This window comes from Rutilus rutilus, assembly GCF_951802725.1.
Source record: "Rutilus rutilus genome assembly, chromosome: 9".
In the NCBI taxonomy this organism is placed as follows: domain Eukaryota; kingdom Metazoa; phylum Chordata; class Actinopteri; order Cypriniformes; family Leuciscidae; genus Rutilus; species Rutilus rutilus.
This window is the reverse complement of record NC_140223.1, coordinates 22204587-22217527: the sequence shown is the minus strand read 5'-3', so window position 1 is coordinate 22217527 and position 12941 is coordinate 22204587. Positions and strand designations below refer to the sequence as shown.

The 12941-nt window shown below is 38.6% G+C and overlaps 1 protein-coding gene across 3 annotated transcripts in view; it reads right to left on the bottom strand.

Moving 5' to 3' along the window:
- Positions 1–12941, bottom strand: part of myo1cb (myosin Ic, paralog b) — a 48493-nt gene that overhangs the window by 29331 nt on the left and 6221 nt on the right. The window lies entirely within an intron of this gene.

Sequence of the window (12941 nt, the reverse complement as noted above, 5' to 3'; positions counted from 1 at the left end):
GTCAAAGTGTTACGAAAGCTCTCTGCAAATCAGCGTAATGAGACTGAAAAAATGGCTATGCATGAGCACTTTTGTTTCATAGAGTCTTTCCGGTGTAGGGCAAAGGGTTAATGTATGAAGACACACCCCATTTTCTCCTCTCCACCCAGTAAGAACACATCACACCACCTGTTCAGTCCACACTCAGGTAAAACCTTAACCAAGGTCACTTCCACTGACCATAATCAAAGCAGCGCCCTCTACTGGACACTCCAAATGACATAACTGTGCGCAGGGAAGCAGGATTTAATTTAAGTTGCAAAATATAGGAATGCAGCATTGCACACTGTGATTCATATAAATCCTCCCCTATTCTTTCGGTCCTATCAATCTCTCATTCTCTCGTTCGCTCCCTTTCCCACTTATGCCAACATAATCAGAGACCCCGCCTGCAGGAATCTAAGTAATATTTTCCAGACGTATGAGCTGCTCTCTCTTTCTCTCTGGGAACATTAACATTACAGGTTCAGCGTGTAAGAAGAGCGGGCGCAATTATGTCACTGGACATTATATTTGCTCTCGAACTGCTAAGCATGCACACGCTTTTTTATCAGTATGTGTGCTCTAAAAACTTTATGAATTTATGACGAGTGGCTGCAGTCAATGGATTACAATGGTTGTCTAAGGAACAGGATAAATAAACAGCGGCTTCTAAAATCAACTGATCCGGGTCGCTTTGAGCCATCATTCAAAAGCTGTCTTAACGCCATCCTTTAATATCGGGCAATAAGGCAATTTGCTAGCGCTCCACCTTACTGTACCTAGAACTGAGCCAAATATGATAGTGCAAAGCTCTACTGATAGAGAAGAGATAGACAGAACTTAAAGCAATAGTTGTTTTTTAATGAAAAATGAAAAAGTAAAACTTTTTTTTTTTTTTTTTTACTTCCCACATGAAACAAAATGCTGTTTTTTCCATACAACAGAAGCATATACGAGTCTGCTAAACGTAAAAAAAAAAATCATCTAAAAATGTATCATCTGTAATTGGAAAATTAACAACATTTGATCAAACTTTGATAATTGCCTTAATCTTCTAAAGAACTGAGAAGATGGTGATCAAACTACATTTTTTTTTTTTAAATCACCCGTCAAGTTTATAATATAGATTGCATCAGCATTTGAAAGTCAAATTGGACGACTACAGGAACTCATCTCAAGAACACTCATTTAACACAAAAAATTATGAAAAACAGATCAGTCAAATATAGAAAATATTCAAATCAGGATGTCAAAGGATGAAAACATGTCAAAACCAACACATGTTGAACGGTGTTCACTAACCCGGTGAAGTTTTTCAAGTGGATTGGTGTTTATTCTCTTTAGCGTGCAGTGTGAAGTATTTCACTCAGTTCCCTGATCAGTCCGATTCAATTTCGCCGAATGAAGAACACATTTATACTGGCGTGCATTATGCATTACGTACTTAGTCGTCTCTGACAGTAAGCATGTTGAAGCCACTCAAGCAGCCATTTTCACCCACTTCTCGGAAAGCGATAATGTAGCCAAAACATCCGGTCGCGTGCGTGTTCTCCCTGGACCTCTGTTTCTCGTAAATACTACCGTGTATTGTGTACATTATTTTTTGACAGACATTAATGTCATGCTATCCAAATGATGTGGATCTGAAAACAGATGGATCATAAGGTAATATGTTCTTAGCCGGCAAGTATTCAGTGAAGTGATTGATGCCTATAAACCGACTGCCAGCCTAAGCTTTTGACGGATGTCATAACGAGCGTGAGGAGTGAACAATTTTTTATTTTTGGGTAATTATTAGGGTTGTGCCCGTCATGCCATGCCAACCCTGTCAGACCAGCCCAGTCTCACGGCAGTTCGTGAAATGGTCACGTAATAATCTATTGATTCGTGTGCACGGACACATTTATCTGGGTTTTTTTTTCGTGATGGTCAGCACGATTCCGTAGCATTAAGAGCGACTACGGTAGCGAGTAGTATGAAAGGCTGAAAATCCGGATGGTTGGGGTGGTGGATGGGTCAAACAGCACAGGACTTTCATGCAGGAGACCAGGGATCGTGTCCCGCGTGTGAAGTTTCCTAAACACAACCGTCCGGATCTTTTTTTACTAAACCCAACCGTCCCGTTGTTCTTTTACTAAACCCAACCGTCCCGTTCTTCTTTTCCTAAACCCAACCGTCCCGTTCTTCTTTTCCTAAACCCAACCGTCCCGTTCTTCTTTTCCTAAACCCAACCGTCCCGTTGTTCTTTTACTAAACCCAACCGTCCCGTTCTTCTTTTCCTAAACCCAACCGTCCCGTTGTTCTTTTCCTAAACCCAACCGTCCCGTTCTTCTTTTCCTAAACCCAACCGTCCCGTTCTTCTTTTCCTAAACCCAACCGTCCCGTTCTTCTTTTCCTAAACCCAACCGTCCCGTTCTTCTTTTCCTAAACCCAACCGTCCCGTTCTTCTTTTCCTAAACCCAACCGTCCCGTTCTTCTTTTCCTAAACCCAACCGTCCCGTTCTTCTTTTCCTAAACCCAACCGTCCCGTTGTTGTCCCGCGTGTCATGGAAACGTAAGCCCACCCACGACCTTCTCCTTAACTTAAGGGGCTGTGTTCATTTCACGGAATTCTTCCATGGGCCCATCACAGAATTTTCGGCGATTCTTGCAAAGCTGTATTCAGCTTCTCTGCTGCAGCCCGACTGGGGTCGTGCTACTTTTTTCCCTTTACGTGCAACCTATTGGAAAGCCCGGATGAGTAAGTTGGGTTAGTAAAATAATGAAATTATAGTTTTTAAGTAGAAAAAAAGATTTATGTAAAGAGATATAGGAAAATAAAAAGTGCTTACGATATCATCGTCCATCGCGATGTTTTACTGTAAAACTGATGTTTGAGAATCAAGTTAATTTTTTACCACGAAAGGAGTGATTTGATGCACAATGGGGTTTTTTTTTATTGTCTGTTATAAAACAATATTTTATTTAAACCCATGAAAATGCAAATCCTGTTGTAAATAATACTAAAAAAATACACTTGTTCCATTATTACCCCTCAATATTATAATATATTACATTATAATTAAAGACCTAATAAATGTAATAATTATTATTAATTTATCGAATACAAATCATTAAATACACATGATTAAATTTAATTAAAATACAAGTTCTGCATTGGACCATTTATGCACTTATTCTTATTGGGGCAGTTTATTTATTTAGTTAGTTATTATTCACATTCACATATTCAGTGTGTTGATTACATGTACGCAAAACAGCTACTTGGACATTCTGTAAAATATCTTCTTTTGTGTTCCTCAAAAGAAAGTAAGTCATGCAGGTTTGAAGCGACATAAACAGTTCATTTTTGAATGAACTTTTCCTTTAAGAGATGGCATAAAGCATCAACCACACTGTGTCAGACAGAGTGTGCCAGACTCTCTGAACTCAGCGTCTTCCTTCAGGTCACTGTAAAAGCAGGACTCACACATCCTCAACATGGCGTTCTGGCGGAGAAACAAACACTCTGAGGTTTTGTTTGTTATGTGGGGCGTTCTATTCCTTATAGTGGTCAAATGACATCCGTGGGAAATTAGCAATGGAAACTCTTGCTTTTTTTCCCCCTGCATGCCTGTCGCTTATACTCGCATTTTAGGCCACTTTCAGGGTCAATGCCCTTCACTTCCTCTCTCTTTATCACTCAATCAACAGAACACATTCCGCATAGAGAATTTTCTCATTTGCAGAATTTAAGTTTGCATATTTATAGCCCACTATGCTCTAAAAGTATTTATTTTACTTGTGATGGCATATGTACACAACACACTTTTCAGTTTGACTTACACTGCCATTCAAAATGTTGGGGTCGGTAAGATTTTTTCAATGTTCAATGTTCTTGTGTTCACCAAGGCTGCATTTATTTGATCTAATATTGTGAAATGTAATTACAATTTAAAACTGTTTTATATTTTACCATATTTGAAACTGTAATTTATTCCTGTGATGGCAAATCTGAATTTTCAGCATCATTACTCCAGTCTTCAGTGTCAGTGTTTGAGTGTTTTCTAAAAGAACTGGAACGACGTGACAACAGTTAATAATGTAAATCCTAAAATACATGACTTTTTTATTTTTAAAAAGGGAAGTCTGTACACACAGCCCGGCACACGTTTCCCCCACTGCAGACGGCCTCTCAGAGAGGAGTCATAGTTAAGTCACTAGACTCCTCTGTGTTTGCCAGCCTCCTCTGAACCTCCTGCCAGCTCTCAGGAACCCATGCACAAACAAATCAAGTTTCAATCCCTTTTGTCCCAGACCACAATCATCTGTCCACATCATTTATTTGGAATTGGATCCTGGTCAGGACCTAATGATGTGGGCGAGACAGGCATTTTAATTCAAATTGTGTGTAATGAGACTTATGAAAATATTTGGTCTTTGTACTTGCTCAATCCATTCCCACCTCCTTTACTTCTTTTTTCTCTCTCTCTCTCTCTCTGCCCCTCCCTCCTTCTCTCCGCCTACTCTGTTACAAGCCTATTTATACTCTCACACTAGGACAGGTCTATTTGTAGAAGCGGTTGTGTCGGCCAGAGGATGGTACAGAGGGACAGAAGATCAAAGCTATAAACTTTGATGGCCGTGTTATCCTTCAACAACATGGCCAGCGTTGAAGTTAAGAAAAGACCTGAGTGTAATGAATGAACTTAAAAAAAAAAACCTGGAATAAGCAACACACCTCCTCTCTGTTCTGGTTGACCATTCAAACAAACTAACTCTTCAACTGAAGAAGGCTGTTATTTGCTTTATTGTGATCTTGCTTTCACTTTTCACGTTTGTTCATGACTTAAAGGGATAGGTCACACAAAAATGACCAAAAATGTCTCTCTTCCGTGGAACACAGAAGGAGAAATTTTGAGCAACGTGGTAGCACTTTTTCATGCAATTGCAATCAATGGGGAACTTTCAAGCTCCAAAAAAAGTCACAAAAAACCCCCCATAAAAGTAGCCCTACGATAGGTTTGTGTAATAACCAGACCTAATTTAAGTCACTATTCATTCACATTAATCATATAAGTCACTGACACGTTTGGGTGAACCATCCCTTTACTCTCCCTTCCTTACTGTGACTATCCCTGAGAATATGGTTGCAAAAAAATCCAACAATGACAATAAGTCCTTCTTTGTTTACTAATGTGTCAGGGCCTTGAGCAATGAATGGGAGTGGTGAGAAAAGCCTGATACTGGGAAAAGGCCTAAAGTATCACGGGAAGTGGAGGATGGGAATGACATGAGGGCCGGTAAGTGAACCAAAAAAAAGAAGTGGAACAATTTTTACATTTATGAGACCTGCAGAGGGAAGCAGACACATACAAAGAAAGCAAACCAAGAAGCAACCTACGGGACGCCCATTAAACATGCTATTTGAAAGGCAGTACACGAGGAAGGGAGGTGTATGTTGGAGGAGAAAAAGGCAGAGAGAAAGCTGATAGTGTGTGATGTCAGAACAGAAGAATGTAATGTGGGTGTTAAACAGTCAGCACAGCACTGGGGACAACAAGAGAAAGAGAGAGTGAGAGGTAAAGACGGGGGGAAACCCATACCGTCTCACCAGAATGTAGAAATCAATGTTGTGACATAACTAAACAAGGTCACTGTGGCAACGTGCGTCAGGAAGTTGTAAGTTGACTGAGAGAGTGAAGCTCACAGCTTCATTTACTTCTTTCGTTTCCTCTCATCCCTTCTTCATCTGGGCTTTTTTGAGTCATATAGTACCTCACATGGTGGTGTAAAGCTTGCTCCACTGAACAGGACGAACACATTTCCAGACAACCTGGAGGTTTTAAAATGATGTGTTTTCTGGACAAGAAGGAAGGTTCCTCTCCAAAACCCAACCGGGCTCATGTCCATGGAACATTAATCATTCAGATGATTTGGAAAACCCATGGATTCAGTGTTCTTTATACAAAAGGATGCACGGTTTTCCGCTTAAAATCATACAGCTATGTTTTTTCAGATATATATTTGAACTATATTTCAAAATATAATCTAAAATATATGTTCAGCACATTTGAGTTATTTATAATTTCTCATATTTTTTGGCCATCTTTATATATTCAATATGTGTATATATTATTTTATAAAAATAAGTAAGTAACTAAATAAATGTATTTCATTGAGTATATGTATATAAAATTTGGTATATGTATGAAATATCGAACATACTTTTCAATTCTTTGCCGTACAAGAACAGAAGCAGGCATTTCTTTTAGGTTTTCATAATGAAATAATAATCCATCAAGGCTTTCCAACAGAAGTGAAATGATCTATTAGGGAAGAAATCTCTAGTGTAAAAACACCAATCACACCTTTCTAGCTCTCTTACCAACACATTTAGGGGTGGGAGCCACCAAACACACGCCTACTTCTGCAGCAGCCAACCGGTTATAAGGGAGTAGAAGAGGAAAGGACAAAGCATTACTCCACCACAGCCTTAATGTCTTCTCACCAAAGAAGTTGCAATGAGGTACGAGTGTAGCCTACAAGACTGTACTCGTCAGAGGAACTCCAAACATCCTACTCATGCAAAAGCCCTGTACCCAACCCCCAAGCGGCCCTTCCTTTTTCCAGGACTGGTCTGGAAGCACAGCATAGCGGCGCTGCTTAGGGCCAGCTGGATCTCCCATTGCTTTCATATACAGCAGCTGGGTTGGCAATGCTTAAGTCTCCTCCTCCGAGATCTTAGAATACCCACAATGCCTTATAAGGGCAGGTTATGCTTCTGAGCGTGGGACAGGGGGTTCCCACAAGGGTTCCTGTCTCTATGCAATGCTGAGTGGATGGAGGATGGAACAGTGATGACACCGTCACCTCCAAGCTCTGTCTTTCTTTCTTTGGCCTCTAACAAGCTGTTTTCAGGGCACCTGCATCAGCCAATAAGAATCCGTAAGAAAAGTAATGTATTAAAATTCTATAGTTTTTTTAGTTAATTTTTTTTTTTTTAATTAAGGCATGACAACATCATAACATACAATATGAAAAATGGATATTCATTTTGAGGTTTGCTAAATTTTGTAGTGTTTAGAACAAGATTAATCTAATCTAAAAGAAAATCTAATCTAAATGTAAAACTAAGGGAAATGAGCGTTAAATATCCAACACAGTCTAATATGATAAGTGTAAAAAGCCTCTAATATTAGCTGCTAATCGATATGGTACCAATATATCGTGCATCCCTAGTAGTGTGCGCTCTTAGTGTTGAGTGTAAGATGTGATGATCTGAGATCTCTTCCTCTACTGACAAGTCAAGGCAGTTGAGCTGTCAGTGGTCAATTAGAGATGTTTCTATTTCATTTTCAACACCACATCCACTGGAAATGGACTGCATAACAATCCTTGAAAATACAGATAACGAACCTTCCTGTTTTCCGCTTCTTCGCGGATCTGCAACAATCAGACTGTTTCTGACAAAGCACAAAGCGGCGTTGCAGATTTCAGAGTCCGACGGCCTACAGTTGCCCCTCTCACCTCAAAGTGTCCCACTCTAAGGAATGTGTTTAAAACAATTATTCACTAAAAGTTCAATAGTTCTCTCAAGCACTGCAACGCTGCTTACACTACTGGAGCCAAAGACCATCAAGCAACATTCAAACTGGCTTTTGTTTAGCTAAACAAAATGACTGTATGAATAAATAAATTAATAAATTTTTTAAATCAACTTCCTTACATTTCATTACAAATCTGCATCCTGTTTGTTACATCGATACAAATTTTATTCAAATTCAGGAATTGAATTTGAATTTAAAAGTCATTCTCAACTCTTTACACTGAATGGTGTAAAAGCATGGAGGTCGCTATGTCACAGACACCCAAGAAAGCCTGACTTACTCAATAAATGCAAAATAAATTAAATAACTTCATGAATGTACTGTAGTGGGTTCATTCTGAGACTTTATTGAAACCTAACATTAAAGGAGGGGAAAAAAAGTTTGCAATTCCATTGTGAAAATATTCTGCTCCACAAGGAAAACACAAGAAAAGACAAGATGGCCTATTACAACATCTCAGCTATGACACTATCATTTCATTATCCTGCATTGCTCAAATGCAAGTCATGGGGTGAGGTCAACACAATGTATCTGTGCATCATCTAGTCGTAGACCATTTGGCACGACGGCCAGCTGCTGACCAGACACTCAGTTGCTGCACAAACGTGACAGTTCTGTGCACACACAGGGACCAGAGAGTCACCACACCCATTCCACACATTACAGCCATAATTATGAGATACCAGCGGTTCCTTTGGGAAGTGCAAAAGGACAAATAATTAACTTTTGGCCAGTCTTACAGCTGACCCAGTGGGACTGTATGTAGACAAACTCAGAATAGGGATGGGCATTTTAGTCATTTTGTCTAACTTTTTCCCCCCATTTTGAGTACTCAGGAGCAGGGGGTGTTAACTTGGGGGGCTATTTTTGCACCAGACAAACCTTTTTTAGCATCTTATACTCTACTGTTCAAGAGTTTGTGGTCAGTTGTTTTTGAAATAAGTCTTATGCTCACCAAGGCTGCATTTATTTGATCAAAAATACAGTAAAGTTAGTAAAATTATTAGAAATTTTACAAGAACTGTTGTTCATTTCAATATATTTAAAAATGTAATGGCAAAGATGAATTTTTTTAGCATCATTACTCCAGTCTTTAGTGTCACATGATCACTCAAAAATAGTTCTAATGTGCCGATTTGCTGCTCAAGAAACGTTCTCTAATTATCAATGTTGAAAAACAGTTGTACAGCGTAATATGTTTCAGGAAACCACACTGTAAAACCCAACAAGTTAACTCAACTCAAACCGATTGAGGAAACTGATTGCGGCAAACCATTTAAGTTTAAAATATTGAAGTTCACAATATGTATTTATTTTTAAACTTAAATGGTTTGCCGCAATCAGTTTCCTCAATCGGTTTGAGTTGAGTTAACTTGTTGGGTTTTACAGTGCATGATAATCTTGGGATTAAAAAATAAATAAAAAATTTGATAAATAAAAAGTTCAAAAGAACAGCATTTATTTTAAAGGGGTCATATAATGCCATTTTTGTACAAGCTAATATGATTCTTTAGGGTCTAAATTAAAAGCTTGTAATATACTTTAATTAAAAATTCTCATTTTTAAAACACTCATTTTACCTGGTCAAAAACAGCTGTTTTCAGCACGCCATTTAAGTGCATGTGTCTTTAAATGATAATGAACTTTGCTCACCCCGCCCCTCTGTTCTGTGCGTACACCGTAACACAATAACCATAACGCGTTGTTCATTATAAACGTGGGATTATGAATTATACTGAGAACGTCGTACATAGAAAACATGCCGTAATGTACCCTGAGTGTAAACAGCCGCATTCATCGTGAAGCGTGCAGCAAGCGATTTGCAAAGATTAATATAAATATTAATATAAAGGTTAATAAAACGTTACACTCACTTCAGTTATTCTGGAGGTGCAGCAGGAACACGAATAGTTGGTACCGATCCTTTTTTCAGGAGCAGCTTCTTAGCAAAAGCAGCTTTATACTGACCCTCGTTTGTAAAGCAGTCTGGTGTGTGAAATGATTCGCACAAACATGAAAGCATTGCTGTTGATCGTGGGGAATATTCCCTTCGAAAACAAACTCAGCCACTGCGTCTTCAGCGGTTCGGATTTAGGAACATCAACATGACTGCTGTGTTCGTTATTGCACCCAAGAACAGAACACCACAATCGCTTAGACGCCATTCTGCTCATAGACAGTGCTCCAGCGTATCAACAATGACCGCGCCGGTCCACGCGGACTATGATTGACAGCTTGCTCACGAGCGAGGGCGGGTCTGTGTTGAAACGCTGCTGTCAATCAACAATCGTGGGAGGGGCGTTCGAACGGCTTGATTTGAGATGGGGGAAACCATATAAGAAGATTAAAAAAAAAACACTGGATGGATTTTTATCATTTTATGATGGTTGTGTACAGGCACTGCCAACACACATTTCAGTACAATCAACTTGTAAAAGTGCATGTACCATTATATGACCCCTTTAAATAGAAATCATTTGTAAATGTCTTTACGGTCACTTTTAATGAATTTAATGCATCCTTGATGAATAAAAGTATAAATTGAATTCAGTGACCCCAAACTTTTGATTTAAAAGTTAGAACGTGGTTAAAAATGTAAAAACATATCTGAAGACAATTGTTGAACTGGATGTGCTCAATATCTATGAAAACAAATCCAATTCTAATGACATCATACATCCATTCTTTTCCAGTGAATGAATACACAGACCTTTCATTGTCTGGAAGAACTTATTACTACATGTCTTATATAGTCAATCACTTGTTTTTTTAACTGAGTCACTTCACGTCTGGAAGCAACTGCCATGTTTGGGAAATGAGGTGCTTTAATGAGGTGAATCTAAATCTGATTGTGAACGCTCTGAAACATGCCTGGACTATGTTTTCACACACTTCCTTTATCTCTACTGCGATATCACCAAAATCAACATGCGATAAAATTCCTAAACATGCCCCCCTATAATAGGGTGCAAGAGCCTATGAATTGTGACTCTTCTAACTCCAGTAAAACTACTAGCCTAAGACATACTGACTGTAAATACTAACTCAATCTTTTTCTCAAGGTGCGTAATATTTTGCACACATGGCCAGTAGTGCGTTCACAGTGAAAAACAAGTACACCAACCAGGCTAAATGTGCTAAAGTTAGCGGCATCACATCAAACCTATGAAACGTTATTTCGTTCAACTGGAAGCACCTGTTTCAGTGCCGTAAAAACTGTGGAAGTCAACTAGCCTATATAGTGACAACTTTTTTTAGCATTACTTTACTCTATGCTTCTGAATTCATCCTTGATTTTCCAACCATGACCACTATGGAGACAATATATTTTGTTACAATGGTCAACAGCTCTGGAACGCTCAGGCACAATATGCACATTTCTGCGGTCTGGGTGCAAGGCCACACCTGGCCTGGATTGCATGACTTATCTCCATGCAGGAGTGAGCCTGGTTAAAGGTTAACCCATGCCTTACAGATCTCACCATGATTGTGAGAAGTGAAAGGAGCTCATAATGTTTTCACTTCAAAGGTCTTTGATAAAGACTAAGACTTGATTTATCCTGAGCGGTGAACAGGATGAGGACGTAAGCATGTGAAGGATGGTACCATGAACAAGATAACACATAATGGCTTTCGTTCTCATGCTTTAAGGGCACCATGGTATTATCTACAGTGGGTAAGGGTCACAAAGGTCATTGAGGCTCGGGAAGGAACATGGAGCAGAGCGCATGCCTTGTTCATGTCTGTGGAGCATGTGTGGTGAAACACAATGGATGCAAACAGGCACGAACAAGCTGATGTAAAATAACATGGGGGCACAGTGAAAGGATGCAATCTCTGCTGTAATCTCATCTCTAAAGTGCACCTCTGGAAGAAGGAATGTAACCTCAGCTCATGTTACAATAATCCCTCAACTCCAGCCCCAGTGTCCACCCTTGTCAATCATGAGAGAATGTAATCCCAGGGGAAAGGATCCCTGATGGATTACAGAATATCTAACACCGTCAGGTTAATCAGTGGTCTGTGTATGTGTGTCACTAAGCAAACAGAGGATCTTAAGCTCCTAAAATCCACAGTCAGCACAAGATGAGTAATATAAGCATGTAAACATATCTGCAATCTCAAATAACAGCCATTTAGCTTAATATATGAGAAATGAGAAAATGTTTGACTGACTCTCTGGTAAATCTAATGCACTGAAAGTCAGAATTTTTTTAATAATGTTCAAAAGTTCAGGGTCTTATGATGTTAAGTCGATTAGAAATAGGGATGCACGATATATCGGCCACCATATCAGTATCGGCTGAGATATGTAAATGAAGAGTTCAGATGCAAAATTTCTTCTAGAATGATCATTTTTATCAAGCTCGTATATTTAAGTTCAGTAATTTCACTTAAATGACAATTAATAGGTCATTTTCATTGCCATTTAAGTGAAATTACTGAACTTAAATATACGAGCTTGATAAAAATGATCATTCTAGAAGAAAATTTCAGATGGCACTTAGAGGCTTTTGCATCTGAACTCTTCAAATTTGTAACGTTATAGTTATCGGCCCGATAAGAAAATTTGGCCGATATATTAAAGCCGATAAATAATGGATTATTTCCTTTGAATGAGACACTTCAGATGCGCACTGTTCGCCATGGCGGTTTTGAATTGCTTGAAATATGATTGAATCACTTCAGTGCAACATGTGCAGCACAAGTCTGTCATTTAGGCCACATATAATTGTAATGAGAACATCATTAGAATGTTGTGCTTGTGACATTGATGAAGATACTTTTGTGTTTGTAATCAGGCTCTCAAAAATTACATTAAATTTTTTTATTTAGATTTATCTGTCAATATATCGGTTATCGGCTTTCAAATATCATGAATTATCGGTTATCAGTATTGGCGAAAATTTTCTTAAACGTTGCATACCTAATTAGGAATCTCATTAATGTTGATTTAGTGCTCTAGAAACATTTCTTAACGATATAAAAACAGTTGTGCCGCTGTGAGCCGCTAATGTTTTTTGTGGAAACAGTGATACATTTGTTTAAGAACAGCATTTATTTGTAACATTATAGATGTGTCTTTACTGTCACTTTTGATCAATTAAATTTGTCCTTGCTGAATAAATATTATTAATTTCTTTACGTTCTGACCCTAAACTTTTGAACAATAGTTTCAAATAAAATGCCATTAAAATAAACCATCCAAGTTTTAGAGCTGTAGATAAAAGTTTTTGGTCTGGTCTTTGCCGTTTTCCCTTGATATGGAGTCCAAGGGCAGGGCCTCGATGGGAAATTTCAAGTGGAAAAGCCACAGCTAAATTAAGAAAA